The sequence below is a fragment of the Amblyraja radiata genome, chromosome 20 (assembly GCF_010909765.2).
Source record: "Amblyraja radiata isolate CabotCenter1 chromosome 20, sAmbRad1.1.pri, whole genome shotgun sequence".
In the NCBI taxonomy this organism is placed as follows: Eukaryota; Metazoa; Chordata; class Chondrichthyes; order Rajiformes; family Rajidae; genus Amblyraja; species Amblyraja radiata.
In genome coordinates, this window is record NC_045975.1 from 37,562,590 (window position 1) to 37,576,870 (window position 14,281).

Sequence of the window (14,281 nt, forward strand, 5' to 3'; positions counted from 1 at the left end):
ATGGGGAGAGGCCGTGTCACTGTCACTGACCGGCGGGAGAGGGTGGGCAGCAAAGATCCTTTGGTGGGCAGTATATATCCGGCAGCACTGGTGTATCCCGCGGTACCGGGGAAGGGTTTACAGGGAGAGAGGGAGAGAGGGAGGGAGGGAGAGAGGGAGAGAGGGAGGGAGGGAGGGATGGAGGGAGGGAGGGAGGGAGGGAGGGAGGGAGGGTGGGTGGGAAGGAGGGAAGGAGGGAGGGTGGGGCGGGGCAAGGCAGGAAGGAATGGCCAGAGGAGGGGTTGTACCCGGTGATACTGTGGTGCATTTATACCTGGTGACACCAGCAGGGAATGTGTGTGTGTGTATAAAACCTTGACATTGAGAGAGGGCCATGCAGATCATTGAGGGAGGAGAGGCTGGCGGTACGAACTAAAGTCTGTGGCACTGGGGAGGAATTCAACTGGGCAATACCAGAAGGTAATTTCTGCACCCGTTTTACTTGTGGGAGGGAGGAAATCTGGACTACTGTGCGATTTGAGACCATTGTACTAGGAGAAGGGCCTCAAGCCTGGCATTCTAGGCGTGGCAAATGGTAAAATGCCAAGGCGTGTTCTGCAGTGCTCATTGTCATGGTCGGAGTGAAAGCATCTTGAATTATTGTATTTGATCAGATAAGCTAACATGAATTTGTAAAAAGCAGGTGATGGGTGCTAAACCTGCTTCGATAGTTTCGAAGAGGTGAAGAAAGCAGCAGAGGAATGTCTGCTGTCGTTGACAGACAACGAGCTAGCACTCAGTGACATTGGTGAATATTTTAACATAGCATGGAAGAGGTGTCTGTGTAGTTAGCAAAGCAGCTAAAACAGTGTGGTGACAGTGGGCGTATATGCTAGACAACAAAAAGACAATGCAATAAATAGAGCTAAGCAATCTCACAGCCATCATTAGATGAAAGTTCCCATTATATCTTTTTCCGCCACCATGGCGCCAGGCATCAAACAGCCTTGGTCCAAACATCCAAGAGGTCTGTCCTTGATGCCAACTAATCATTTGAGTGGGTTGGACAGGCTAGATGCAGGAAGATTGTTCCTGATGTTGGGGAAGTCCAGGACAAGGGGTCACAGTTTAAGGATAAAGGGGAAATCCTTTAGGACCGAGATGAGAAAAACATTTTTCACACAGATAGTGGTGAGTCTCTGGAACTCTCTGCCACAGAAGGTAGTTGAGGCCAGTTCATTGGCTATATTTAAGAGGGAGTTAGATATGGCCCTTGTGGCTAAAGGGATCAGGGGGTATGGAGAGAAGGCAGGTACAGGATACTGAGTTGGATGATCAGCCATGATCATATTGAATGGTGGTGCAGGCTCGAAGGGTCGAATGGCCTACTCCTGCACCTATTTTCTATGTTTCTATGAGTGTGGCATTGTAGAGCTCGAAAAACTGAAGTCGATTGGCATCAAACAAAAAATGCTCCATTTGTGGTTAGAAACATACCTGGCAGAAAAAGAGATGGTTGCGATTGTCAAAGATCAACCATCCTTGCCCCAGGACCTCACTGCTGGAGTTCCTCAGGGAAGTGTCCTACATCAACCATTTAGCTACTTTACCAATGACCTTCCATCCATCATGAGGTCAGAGATGGGATGCTCACTGATGATTGCCCAGTCTTTAAGTCATAGTTATATAGCCCTTTGGCCCACGGTGACAATGCTGATCAATTTCCTCCCTGAGCTAGTCCCAATTGGCCCATATCTTTCTCAGCCTTTCCTATCCATTTCTTATAATTTACAACTCCTCAGCAAATAAAGCAGCATTTGCCTGCACACAGCAGAACCAAGACAATATTTGCGCATGGGCTGATGTGGCAAGTTACATTCAACCATAAATATGAATACAATTACTGTCTACCAGGAGAGAGGCTCATTACTTACTCTTGATATTAAATGGGATTACTCATCACTGACTCCCCATCAATATAGAGTCATGGAATAACATAGTAACACATCAACAGGTCCTTTGACCCAACCTGTCCATCTGATCAAGACTCCCATGTGTGCTTGCATCACTGGGGCCATATCTTTCTAAACCTTTCCGATGAACATGACTGTTCGAAAGTCTTTTAAACATTGTTATTGTAGGTGCCTCGACCACTTTCTCTGGTAGCCCGTTCAAATCCGCACCATATGTGTGAAAAGGTTATCCCTCGGGTTCCTTATAAATTTTTCCCAGCTCATCTTAATCTTTAATCCTTGAGATTTTGATTCTTCTTCTCGAGGAAATAAGCTTATCTATGCCCTCAATGATATATAAAATGATCTTTATAAGGTCACCCCTCAATCTCCTACACTCCAAGGAACAAAGTTCCATCCTGCTCCGCCCCCAATCTCTCTCTATAACAGGGGCTGGGATGATTCATCTTTGACAACCACAACCACGTTCTTTTGTGCCCGGTAGGTTCCAACCACTGGAGTATTTTTCCTTTGATGCCATTGACTTCAGGATATTGAGTCCTGGCAACGTCCTCTAAATTTTTCTTTGCACTCTGCATCTTAATGATGTCTTTCCTGTAAGTGTGGCATCACCAACATTTTGTACAACTAAGCATAACGTCCCAACTCCTGGACTCAGTGTCCTGACCGATAAAGACCATTGTGTCAAACGTCTTCTTCACCACACTGTCCTCCATAGTTTAGTCTTAGTTTAGTTTAGAGATACAGTGCAGAAACAGGCTCTTCGGCCTACTGAGTCCACGCCGACCAGCTATCCCTGTACACTAGCACTATCGTACATTCTGGAACAATTTACAATATTTATCGAAGCCAAATTAACCTACAGATCTGTACGTTTTCGAATGTGGTAGGAAACTGGAGTACCAGGGGAAAACTCACGTGGTCATGGGGAGAATGTTCAAACTCCACACAGATTGTACCAGTAGTCAGGATCGATCCCGGGTCTCTGGCGCAGCAACTCTGCTGCTGCCCCACCATGCTGCCATGTGACATCATTTTCAGGGAACTATTTACTTTTACTCCAAGGACTCTCTTTTCTACAACAATCCCTAGGCCCCTCCGTTCACTCTGAAAGTTGTACCCTGATTTGACTTAAAAAATGGAATACCTCGTACTTAACTGAATCCAACGCCATTTTCCAATCCCAGACCCACTTACCAAGCTGATCAAGATCTCGTTATAATTGTTGATAAGGTGCGTCACTGTCTGCAATATGAACCATTTTAGTGTCACTTATTAATTCTCATCAATTTTACAAAATTACTTCCTCATCAATATCATTTAAATAAATGACGAACACGAATGGATCCAGCACCAACCTATGTGGCACACCACTTGTCACAGTCCTCCAGTCCAAAAAACAACGTTCCATAATTGACTTCCTACCATCAGGCCAATTATGTATCCAATTAGCTGACACTTCCTGGATCCCATGCGATCTAACCAACCAAGCTAGCCTACAATCTATATAGAAAATGTCGTGCGCACGGCGCCTCAACCGGAACAAACAAACAAACGACTCATCGGCCTGTAGTTCCCTGGCTACTCCTTGCTGCCCTTCTTAAAGAATAGTATAACATGAGTCATCCTCCAGGTTGGTGCAACATCACCTGTAGCAAAATAAGTAGCAGATATCTCTGTAATTGTTTCCCTTGCTTTCCATAAAATCTGATGATGCACTTTATCAGTCCCTGCCGATTTATCTGCCTTAATGTGCTCTAAAACTACTAAGATCTCCTCTTGGTGATCCATATATGGTCCAAGAGATCACAACTCATTTTCCCCAATTCCATAATCTTCACAATAAATAGCAATGACAAATATTGCTTAAAATAATCTCTTGTAGCTCCACACGTAGAAGGCTGATGATCTTTCAGGGGAGTTCCCTCCCTCAGCACCCTTTTTATATAATGAGATATATAATATCTGTAAGATCTCTTAGGATTTTCCTTTATCTTGTCTGCCAGATCCATCTCAAGCCCTTTTTTTCCACTCCTGATTTCCTTGTGAAGTGTAGTCCTACACTCCTTATACTCGTCGAGGGATTCACTTTATCCCGACTGTGTAAACATGATGTATGCCTCCTTTTTCCTGTCTCTAAACCTGCCAGCCCTGAACATGCTAGCCCTGAACTCCTGCTTTCACACATTTAAAATTCTACTTGTTGCCAAGCGTTCCATTCCTTGCTAATGATCAAGACATTTGGAGTCTGTTGTCATATACACAACGTCGGTGAGGTACAGGTACAACCGAAAATCTTGCTTACTTGGTTAGATCCTGAGTTGTCCAGCTACGGTGGGTGTGGAGAGGCTGCCTCCCTGTGTAGGAGAATGAAGGGTTGCTGTTTAAAAATGAAAGCACGCCTGTTTACACAGAGATGAGGGGAAACTCTTGGTGAGTCTTTGGAACTCTCTTCCTCAAAGGGCGTTGAAAGCTATTTATTTTAATATCTTTAATTATCTCCGAATTAAAGTACACTCTTTTAGGAAGGAGATGGTGAGGATTTTCTTTAGTCAGAGGGTGGTGATTCTGTGCAATTCTTTGCCACGGAAGGCTGAGGAGGCCATCAATGGATATTTTTTAAGGCAGAGATTCTTGATTATTACGGGTGACAGAGGTTATGGGGAGAAGGCAAGAAAGTGGGGTTAGGAGGGAGAGATAGATCAGCCATGTTTGAATGATGGAGTAGACTTGATGGGCCGAATGGCCTAATTCTACTCCTGACCCTTATGAGCTTTATGTCAGAGGTGGATAGATTTGTGATAAGGGGGTGCAGTGCCAATTTGCAGATGGCACAAAGTTGGGTGGCAGTGTGAACTCTGAGGTTGTGTGAGTGGGCAGATGCATGGAAGATGCAGTTTAATGTGGATAAATGTGAGGTTATCCACTTTGGTAGCAAAAACAAGAAGGCAGATTATTATCTGAATGGTGTCAAGTTAGGAAAAGGGGAAGTATAACGTAATCTGGGGGTCCTTGTTCATCAGTCAATGAAAGTAAGCATGCAGGTAGTGCAGGCAGTAAAGAAAGCGAATGGCATGTTGGGCCTCATAACAAGAGGAGTTGAGTATAGGAGCAAAGAGGTCCTTCTGCAGTTGTAGTGAGACTACACCTGGAGTATTGTATGCAGTTGTATGTCTCCAAATTTGAGGAAGGATATTCTTGCTATTGTGGGGGCGCAGCATAGGTTCACAAGGTCAATTCACGGGAAGCCGGGACTGTCATATGGTGAGAGAATGGAGCAGCTGGGCATGTTTACTCTGGAGTTTAGAAGGATGAGAGGGAATCTTATTGAAACATATGATTATTAAAGGTTTGGACATGCTAGAGGCAGGAAACATGTTCCCGATGTTGGGGGAGTCCAGAACCAGGGGCCACAGTTTAAGAATAAGGCTTAAGCCTGCCCTGTCCCACTTACGTGTCCTTGGCACGCAAATTACGCGACCTCATGATCGTGTTGAGCCGCGACGGTCACGCGAAGGTCGCGCGCGACTTCGTTCGACCGCACAGCCGTCTGGAGCGCATGACGTAATTTGAAGATAGACACAAAAATCTAGAGTAACTCAGCAGGACCGGCAGCATCTCTGGAGAGAAGCGATGGGTGACGTTTCGTGTCGAGACTCTTCTTCCGTCTGAAAGAAGGGTCTTGACCCGAAACATCACCCATTCCTTCTCGCCAGAGATGCTGCCGGTCCCGCTGAGTTACTCCAGCTTTTTGTGTCTTATCTTCAATTTTCTTGGCCCCGCTCTGGGAGTAGAAGTGGGGGCAGATCCGGACCGCAATGGCCGTGAGCCCCAGGCCGAGTTCGGCGATCGTTTGCCCGCTTCTGCTGCTGTTGATGTTGCGTCACGCCAGGGTCTTGGGCCTGTCCCACTTTGGCCGTCAGTTCCGTGACAGGCCGTTGGCGCGTGAAGATTTTGTTCGCTACAAACATTTCAGAGCCCCGCGCGATGTCGCGCACAACTACATACCCCTCCACGCTTCTCAGTGGGACTGGCCCCGCACGGCCATACGATGCCCGTGCACCTCAACATGACCATTCACGTAAGTGAGACGGGCCCTTAACGGTTCCATGTGGGCTGTGAATTACTCAGCATTGTAGGTAGATTGCACAATGTTACTTGAACACTGTGCTAGTCTGTAGGATGAATTGCCGACAGGCTTTGTTCTGAACTGGGCGACTGAGGATTTTAATGATAACGTTCAGTCTTGAGTGCTGTGCTGGGTTATGTGGTTTAGGTTACAGCTGGATGAATCGAACTCCTTGTGTTGTGCTGTGAGATTACAGACAAAGCCACTGGTAAAGTGCTGGTCAACGACTCCAAGGCTGGGTGGACAGAAGACTTGGAAAACCCCCCTTCCGTTAAAGACCAACGGGAAGGCTTTCCCCGCCACCCAATCTCCACCCCTCCCCTCACCAGCCACCCCTCCACTTGCCCCCTCACCAACTACCCTTCCACAGGCTGCCCCACCAGCCACTCCCCTCCCCCACCAACCACCCCTTCCCCCACCACCCCCCCCCTCCCCCACCCCCACCAACCACCCCTCCGCCCCCTCACCAACCACCCCTCCACAAGCTCTCCCACCGACCACCCCCACCCCCAACAAACACACACCCCACCCACTCCCCCACCAACCACCCCCATCCCCAACAACCACCCCCCTCCCCCACCAAACACACACCCCCACCAAACACCCCCCTCACCCAACAACCACCCCCTTACCATCTTTTCACCAAGAGGGTCAGCCCCCTTCCCTCCATGACTGTAATTTGCCAAGTCCCCCCCCCACTGCCCAAATTCCCAGTGTCCCACCTTTTCCAAGGGGTTTCCCCACACTCTTGGCCCAGATGTCCTTGCCCCCCTCCTGACCAGCCGATATTTTTCCTCACCCGGCCTCACAACAGCACTCTTGTCTCATCAGAATCCGCTCCTCCCCGTCTGCCATCACCCCCCCCCTCCCCCCCTGTTGTCTCCTCTTCCCACCAGCCCCTCTATCCACCATTTGCTGCCTGCCTCCCACCAACATTAACTTCCACTAGGATTCAGTTTAAACCTCCAGTTTAAATTCCATTTTGAATATTTTGGAGGACCAAGACCTCCTCTTTATGTGCAGGGTTCAGGAGCAACTGCGGATGCTGCTTTATACCGAAGACAGACACAAAACACTGGAGTAGCTCAGTGGGTCAGGCAGCATCTCCGACAGCTGGTCATCAAACCCCAGGAAGTGTCTCCTATTCACAGCACCTATTCTTTTTCTCCAGAGATGCTGCCTGACCTGCTGAGTTGGTCCAGCTTTTTGTGTCTATTAACTGCACTACATTGGACTGAATTATCAGTTGCGTTGCAATGAACTCACTGTTTTTTTTTTCTCCACTATTCAAATTGGACAATATCCTTTCAGTAGATCTGAAAAAGGGGGCGGAGTGAAAATGTAGAAGAGAGAGAGAGAGAGAGAGAGCTGGAACGGGATAGGACGTTCTTCAGTGAATACAGGATCGGGTTGGTGGGCAGGTGGAGCCGCTCAGGCTGTTTCTGTTCGATGCTGAATTGAAGCTGTGTCACCGGTTGTGATGAAAAGTCAGCTGCCTGCGGCTCAGGAATCATTGCCCTTCTCAACTGACAAGCAGTCTGGTTTCTGAAACAATAAGGTCTGTTTCTGTATGAGCCTCTCCCTCATGCCAACCTCCCCACTGTATCCCTGTCAGCCTGTCTATGTGCCTTCCTCTCTACTCTCTCTCCTTCTCACTCTCTTTCTCTCTCTTTTCTCCCCCTCCTCCTCTTCCCCCCCCACTCTCCCCATCACCCTCCCCTATCTCCCCGCCCCTCTCACCCCCTCTCTCCCATCCTCTTCCCCTCTCCCCATCTTACTCCCCCCTCTCCCCATCTTTCTCCCTGTCTTTCTCCACCTCTCCTCTCTCTCTCCCCTTCCCCCTCCCTCACGTGTGTCTGTGTGTGTTGATCTCCTGTCTTCCTTTCTTCCCCATCTGTCCGTCAGACAGCAGGTGCGTGCACACGCGTGGCTATGAGTGGGCCACACTATTGTGTGTGTGTGTCTCTCCCATTATCTCCCTTCATCCCTCTCCCTGCTTCCGACATTGTCTGTTGACCAGAGTAGTTGTGTGCACGTCTCTGTCAACATCTCTATCCCTGGTATGATTTCCATCATAATCCCTGACCCTATACTGTGTGTTTTGGTTTTCTTTATTCGTATCATTGATTTAGAGGCTGTGAGGGTTGGTGCTGAAACCAAGCCAACCGATGGTTAGTTATGACGTGCTCTTTCCCCTAGCGAGCCACTTCTGTTTAAAAGAGGCAATGCGTTTCAAGCTTCCTGTTGTAACTACTGAGGAGTATCGTGTTGGTGAGCCTTCAATGCTTTGCCTGTGGCCCAGTGATGGAGATTAACCTTTGGTGTGTCCACTTTGTTCTGCTGTGAAATGCAGACATAAAAGGAATTTTCTCTGTTGTTGAATTGCAGGCACAAACAGCTACTAGTTCCAGATACACAGAGAAAGAGAAAGAGAAAGAGAGAGAGAGAGAGAGAGAGAGAGAGAGAGAGAGAGAGACAGTGGCTTTGTCAACTCAGTCACAAGCTCTAATTGTCCTTGCTTGCAAAGAAAGACTGTGCAGAGCGTGAGCCCAAAGCCTCCGGTAAGTGTCTATGGTTTTTATTCTCCCTCTGGATCAGCCAAAAGCTGCGTTCTGCTGCGTGACTTTTAACCTACTTTCTGAGGCGTGGTGATGACATTGGCAGGGAGGAGGGGCGAGGCTGTGGCGTTCAGTGCTGAGCCTTCCTTGTATGCCGCAGTAAACATGGCAGTGATGCTGAGTCTGCCTGCACTCTTCAATCTCCCACTTTCTGTGTAAAATCACACAGAGCAGTACAAGATCCAGAGCCTGCTTCTCCAGGCCCTCCTGTGACCACTCGTTTACAATGATCAAAAACGAAACAGAAACAGGAGCTGGCCATTCGGCCCCTTGTTGCTACTCCACTCTTCCAACCATCAGGGCCAAGTCGCAAAGCAGGAGGAAATGATCAATAACTGGTTTAATTTGTGTACTAATATCTATACACATCTTTGTGGGATCTGTCATTGTTGGGGAGGGGTGAATATAGAGAGAGTTTCTGGATGTAAACTTGATGTGATCACGTTTGATACCCATGAAGTCAGGACAGGAGGGCGCAAGGGCTACTTTGGGGGGGGGGGGGGGGCATTAGGGATGCACAGGTTTACCAGTAGTGGACAAACACTGAGCACTTACAGTTACTGCACAGTGCCTCAGTGGCATCTTCCTCTAATAACCCTATCCTCCGATTCCCTTAACACCCAAAGAACCTGTCAGTATCTGTCGCGAGCAATCGCAGCGACTGAGCCTCCACACACACCTCTTGGGCAGAGAATTCTGAGTGAAGGACCTTTTCCTCATCTTTACACTACGTGGATGACCCTTTATTTTGAGACGGTGACTCAATCTGGGCAACCCAACCACAGGGGACGCATTCCACCCTGCCAAGAACTCTGTGTGCTTCATCCAAAACCAGGGAAAGATGAGAGAAATGTCTTTATTTAGAGAATTGCAAAAATCTGGAATGCCAACCATAAAGGGTGGTGGGTGGAAATCTAATAGTAGCTATTAAATCCGTATTCTATAAATAGGAGGCACAAAAGGGCAGGGAGAATAGACAGACCTATTCACAGGTTGAGCACTGGGTACACAATTATATCTCCATTACACAAAGTATATCTTGCCCTGGAGAGGATGTAGAGGAGATTTACAAAGATGTTTCTGGAATGTTGCGGAATTGTAATTGTAATAAGAGGCATCGGAATAAGAGGCGTTTGGACAAACACATGAACAGGCAGGGAATGGAGGGAGGAGGAGAAGAAGGGTCTTGACCCAAAACAGCACCTATTCCTTTTCTCCAGAGATGCTGCCTGATCCGCTGAGTTACTCCAGCTTTATGCGTCTATCTGGGGAGTGGAGGGATATGCCCAGGCAGCTTAAATTCTCATCATGTTTGTCACAGATGTCAGGGGCCGGAGGGTCTGTTTCTCTGTTGTACTGTTCTGTGTTCTTTGTCTTCCCCTCAAGAGTGGCGGAGGCTGGGAAAGATAGCTCGATGGAGTTAGATAAAGTCATTGGGAGAGCACCAGTAGAGATGTCAAAAAAAACAGGGGTGTAATAGGGTTAGAGTGGAGATGAGGTGAAATGTTTCCATCCAGCAGGTGGTGGGGAACTGAAACTCACTGCCTGAAGGGGTGGGAGAGACAGAATCCCCCATTTACTCTGGGATGTGTACTTGCAGAGCCTTGACCCGCAGGGCTGGTGATGTAGGGCTAGTGGCACAGGGCTACTGATGTAGGGCTGGCAGGTGGAATTAGGCTGGGGAAGTCTTTTTTTCAACCAATAGAGATTGGATGGGCTGAATGGCATCCTTCTGTGTCGTGAATTTTTAATATTTCCAGAACCTCGGTAAAATGGCGATTGTCCTTGTAATGTCTGGAGCTGATTTCCCAGTTGTTTACCACAGGAGAACAACAACTCAATGGTGAAATGGTGGGCTTTGAAACTCCACGGCAAGATGTGTGGGATTCCATGAGGGAGTTTCACTTTCAGGATCTGTATTTGGCGTTGCAGTTTATGACACATGTCTGTGGTAGGAGAAAAGGATGCCAGTGTGTCCACTCCCTAGTGCAGAGGAACGGGTTTTCAGTCGAGTGGATCTTGTCCTCTTTGGGTGTCTTCTCCACCTGCTTCCCAGGCCTGCTCCTGAATCTGAACTCAACTCTCCTCCTGGCATTTCTTTGCATAAATTGATCTACCTCCGAGCTCCCTGACAGTCCCCTGAGGTTGCCCTTGCACCCTCTTGCCAGGTCAAGTTGAAGTTATTGTCCTTTCTGTAGGCATGGTGAGATACAGATGCAATGAAAAACTTGCCTGTGGCAGCTTCATGGGCACATAGAATTCAGGCAAACCCGCAAAAACAAATTATACATTAATTAGACATAAACAACCCGTAAATTTTCTAAAAGAAAGGCTGTGCAAAAAAGGAAATATGTGCAAAAACATAAATAGAAATCAAAATAAGTCCATGGTAATGCAGAGCTGTTGCATTCTGTTGTTGAGGCAGATTTAGGGTTGTTAGGTCAGTTCACGAACCTGGTAGTTGTAGGAAAGTTGTGGATATGGATAGGCAGGGAATGGAGCGATATGGATCACGTACAGGTTGAGGGGATCTGTTGAACTTGATATCATGTTCGGCATGGATACTGCGGGCCGAAGGGCCTATCCCTGTGCTGTTCTGTTCTGTGTTGTGTGTTCTAGTGGTTCCTAAACCTGGTGGTGTGGGAGTGTATGTACCATATGCCCAAACAGTAGCAGTGAGAAGAGGGAACGGCTCGGAGAGTGACATCATGGGTATCAAACGTGACAATTTCACGATTGCTTCATTAATTCCTCTCGCAATCCCCCTCTCCCATCAGGGACAGAGCCCACCGAGGTCCCGTCCAGCTGATTGTGCTTAGTTGTTAGGGTCCGAGTTAACTCAGTTGTTTACCAACTTCCTTCTGACGAGGGAATCGGCCTCGATGGCCCCAGTGACGAGCTGATCACAGTGCCAACTGATAACGTTAAGGATGTTTTCTGATTTATCTCAGTTACCTGCTCCCTCGGTTTCTGTGAATCTCTGTGAAAATTGTTTTATTTGTGTTGTGATGATCTTTGCTGGGGGAGCAGAGTTCACGTTGTAGGGTGGCTGCAGGGGAGTTATTGACAACAGCTCCGAGCTGCTCACGGTTTATGGCTCTCGAATGCAGGTGTTGGTGGATGGTGACATGATGTAAGTGAGTGTACGGGCAGTTTGCATCCAAATGTCCAACACACAATGAACTTTGGAACTGATAAGCAGCAGGAAGGCACTTCAGCAGCAAATTCAGAGTTGGTGCCAAACAGTGTGGAGTTTACTTTGTGAATACCGCTAGTCAAGGACAAGTCAAACTCAGATAGGGTGCTGGATAAAGAGGAAGTTCGATTTGCATCTTGTGAGCATTATATGACAACTGATCCTACATGGCCATGTTTTTTTCTGTGGAATGACCATCCCTTCATGCTGAGCAGCCTTACAATACCAATACTGTCCAAGGTGACTTTTGAGTATCAGGCAGAGAATTATTTTTAAAAAACCCTGCAGATGCTGGAAATCAGAAATTAAAAAAACACAGAAAATGCTGGAAATGCTCAACGGGTCAGGCAGTGTCTGAAAGAGCAGCAGTGGTAAGGTTAGTGTAGGGTCTCGCACCTGGAATTTAACTGCTTCTCTTTCAATAGATGCTGTTTGCAGCATTTCCTGCTGATATTGCAGGTCGAAAAAAATGTAAACCTTTGCTCTCTAGTTCTTTGAAGAGAGACACAAAATGCAGGCGTAACTCAGCAGGACAGGCAGCATCACTTGAGAGAAGGAATGGGTGACGTTTCAGGTCGAGACCCTTCTTCAGACCTTCTCTCTAATTCTTCATTCTCCAACCCCGGGAAAAGGACTGCATGCATGCCACTCATTGTTTTAAACATAGAAACATAGAAAATAGGTGCAGGAGTAGGCCATTCAGCCCTTCGAGCCAGCACCTCCATTCAACATGATCATGGCTGATCATCCAAAATCAGTACCCCATTTCGGCTTTTTTCCCCATATCCCTTGATTCCTTAGCCCTAAGAACTAAATCTAACTCTCTCTTGAAAACATCCAGTGAATTGGCTGCCACTGCCTTCTGTAGCAGAGAATTCAAAACTCTCTGGGTGAAAAAGTTCCCTCATCTCCATCCTAAATAGTCTACCCCTTATTCTTAAACTGTGACCCCTGGTTCTGGACTCGCTCAACATCGGGAAATTTTTCCTGCATCTACCCTGTCCAATCCTCTTAATATTCTTGAAAGTCCAGATACACCACATCCACTGGCTCTCCCTTATCTTCTCTACTTGTTAAATCCTCAAAAAATTCCAAAAGATTAGTCGAGCATGATTTCCCCTTCATAAATCCATGCTGACTTTGACCGATCCGGTCACTGCTTTCCATATGCGCTGCTATAACATCTTTAATAATCGACTCCAGCACCTTCCCCACTACCGATGTAAGGCTAACTGATCTATAATTCCCCGTTTTCTCTCCCTCCTTTCTTAAAAAGTGGGGTTACATTGGCTACCCTCCAGTCCACAAGAATTGATCCACAGTCGAGCGAACATTGGAAAATGATCACCAATGCATCCACGATTTCTATGGCCACCTCCTTGAGTACTCTGGGATGCAGACCATCAGGCCCTGGGGATTTATCTGCCTTCAGTCCCAACAACTTACCTAACATAATTTTCAGACTAATGTGAATTCCCTTCAGTTCCTCCCTCCCACTAGATCTTTGGTCCCCTAGTATTTCCGGGAGTTTGTGTGTGTCTTCCTTAGTGAAGACAGAACCAAAGTACTCGTTTTAACTTCTGCCATTTCCTTGTTTCCCATTATAAATTCACCTGTCTCTGACTGTAAGAGACCTACATTCGTCTTCATTAATCTTTTCCTTTTTACATACCTGAAGAAACTTTTACAGCCAGTTTTTATATTCCCCCGCAAGCTTTCTTTCATGCTCTTCTCCCCCGCCCTCTCAATTAACCCCTTTGTCCTCCTCTGTTGAGTTCTAAATTTCTCCCAGTCCTCTGGTTTGCCACTTCTTCTGGCCAATTTATATGCCTTTTCCGTGGCTTTACCACTATCCTTGACTTCCCTCGTCAGCAGCGGTTGAGCCATCTTCCCAGTTTTATTTTTTCGCCAGACAGGGATGAACAATTTCTGGAGTTCATCCATGCGGTCTTTAAATCTTCGCCATTGCACCTCCACTGTCAACCCTGTAAGTATAAATTGCTAGTTTATCCTAGCCAATTTCTGTCTCATACCTTAAAAGTCTCCTTTATTATGTTCAGGACCCTAGTCCCTGAATTCACTGGGTCATTCTCCATCCTAATGCAGAATTCCACCATATCATGGCCACTGTTGCCCAAGTAGCCTTGCACAACAAGATTACTGACTAATCCTTCCTCATTACACAATGCCCAGTCTAGGAAGACCTGCCCTCTAATCGGTTCCTCTACATATTGGTAAAAAAAAACATTCCGTATACATTCCAGGAAATCCTCCTCCTCAGTGCTGTTACCAATTTGGTTGGCCCAATCTATATGTAGATTAAAGTCACCCATGATAACCACTGTACATTTGCATCCCTAATTTCCTGCTTGATGCTATCCCCAAC

The 14,281-nt window shown here is 47.0% G+C and overlaps 1 protein-coding gene across 3 annotated transcripts in view; it reads left to right on the forward strand.

Annotated features, from left to right (window-relative positions):
* The first annotated feature begins 291 nt into the window (after positions 1–291).
* The window catches only part of LOC116984312 (carnitine O-palmitoyltransferase 1, liver isoform-like), a 50,999-nt gene continuing 37,009 nt past the window's right edge, over positions 292–14,281 (forward strand). The window contains exons 1-3 of one of the 3 annotated variants that reach the window (XM_033038429.1): positions 292–459; positions 8,470–8,496; positions 8,539–8,642. The gene's annotated coding sequence lies outside the window, so the exon portion shown is untranslated. Of the gene's footprint in view, positions 460–7,471; positions 7,640–8,469; positions 8,497–8,538; positions 8,643–14,281 lie in introns of those variants that run through there. The other 2 variants (XM_033038428.1, XM_033038430.1) reach the window with 2 other exon arrangements.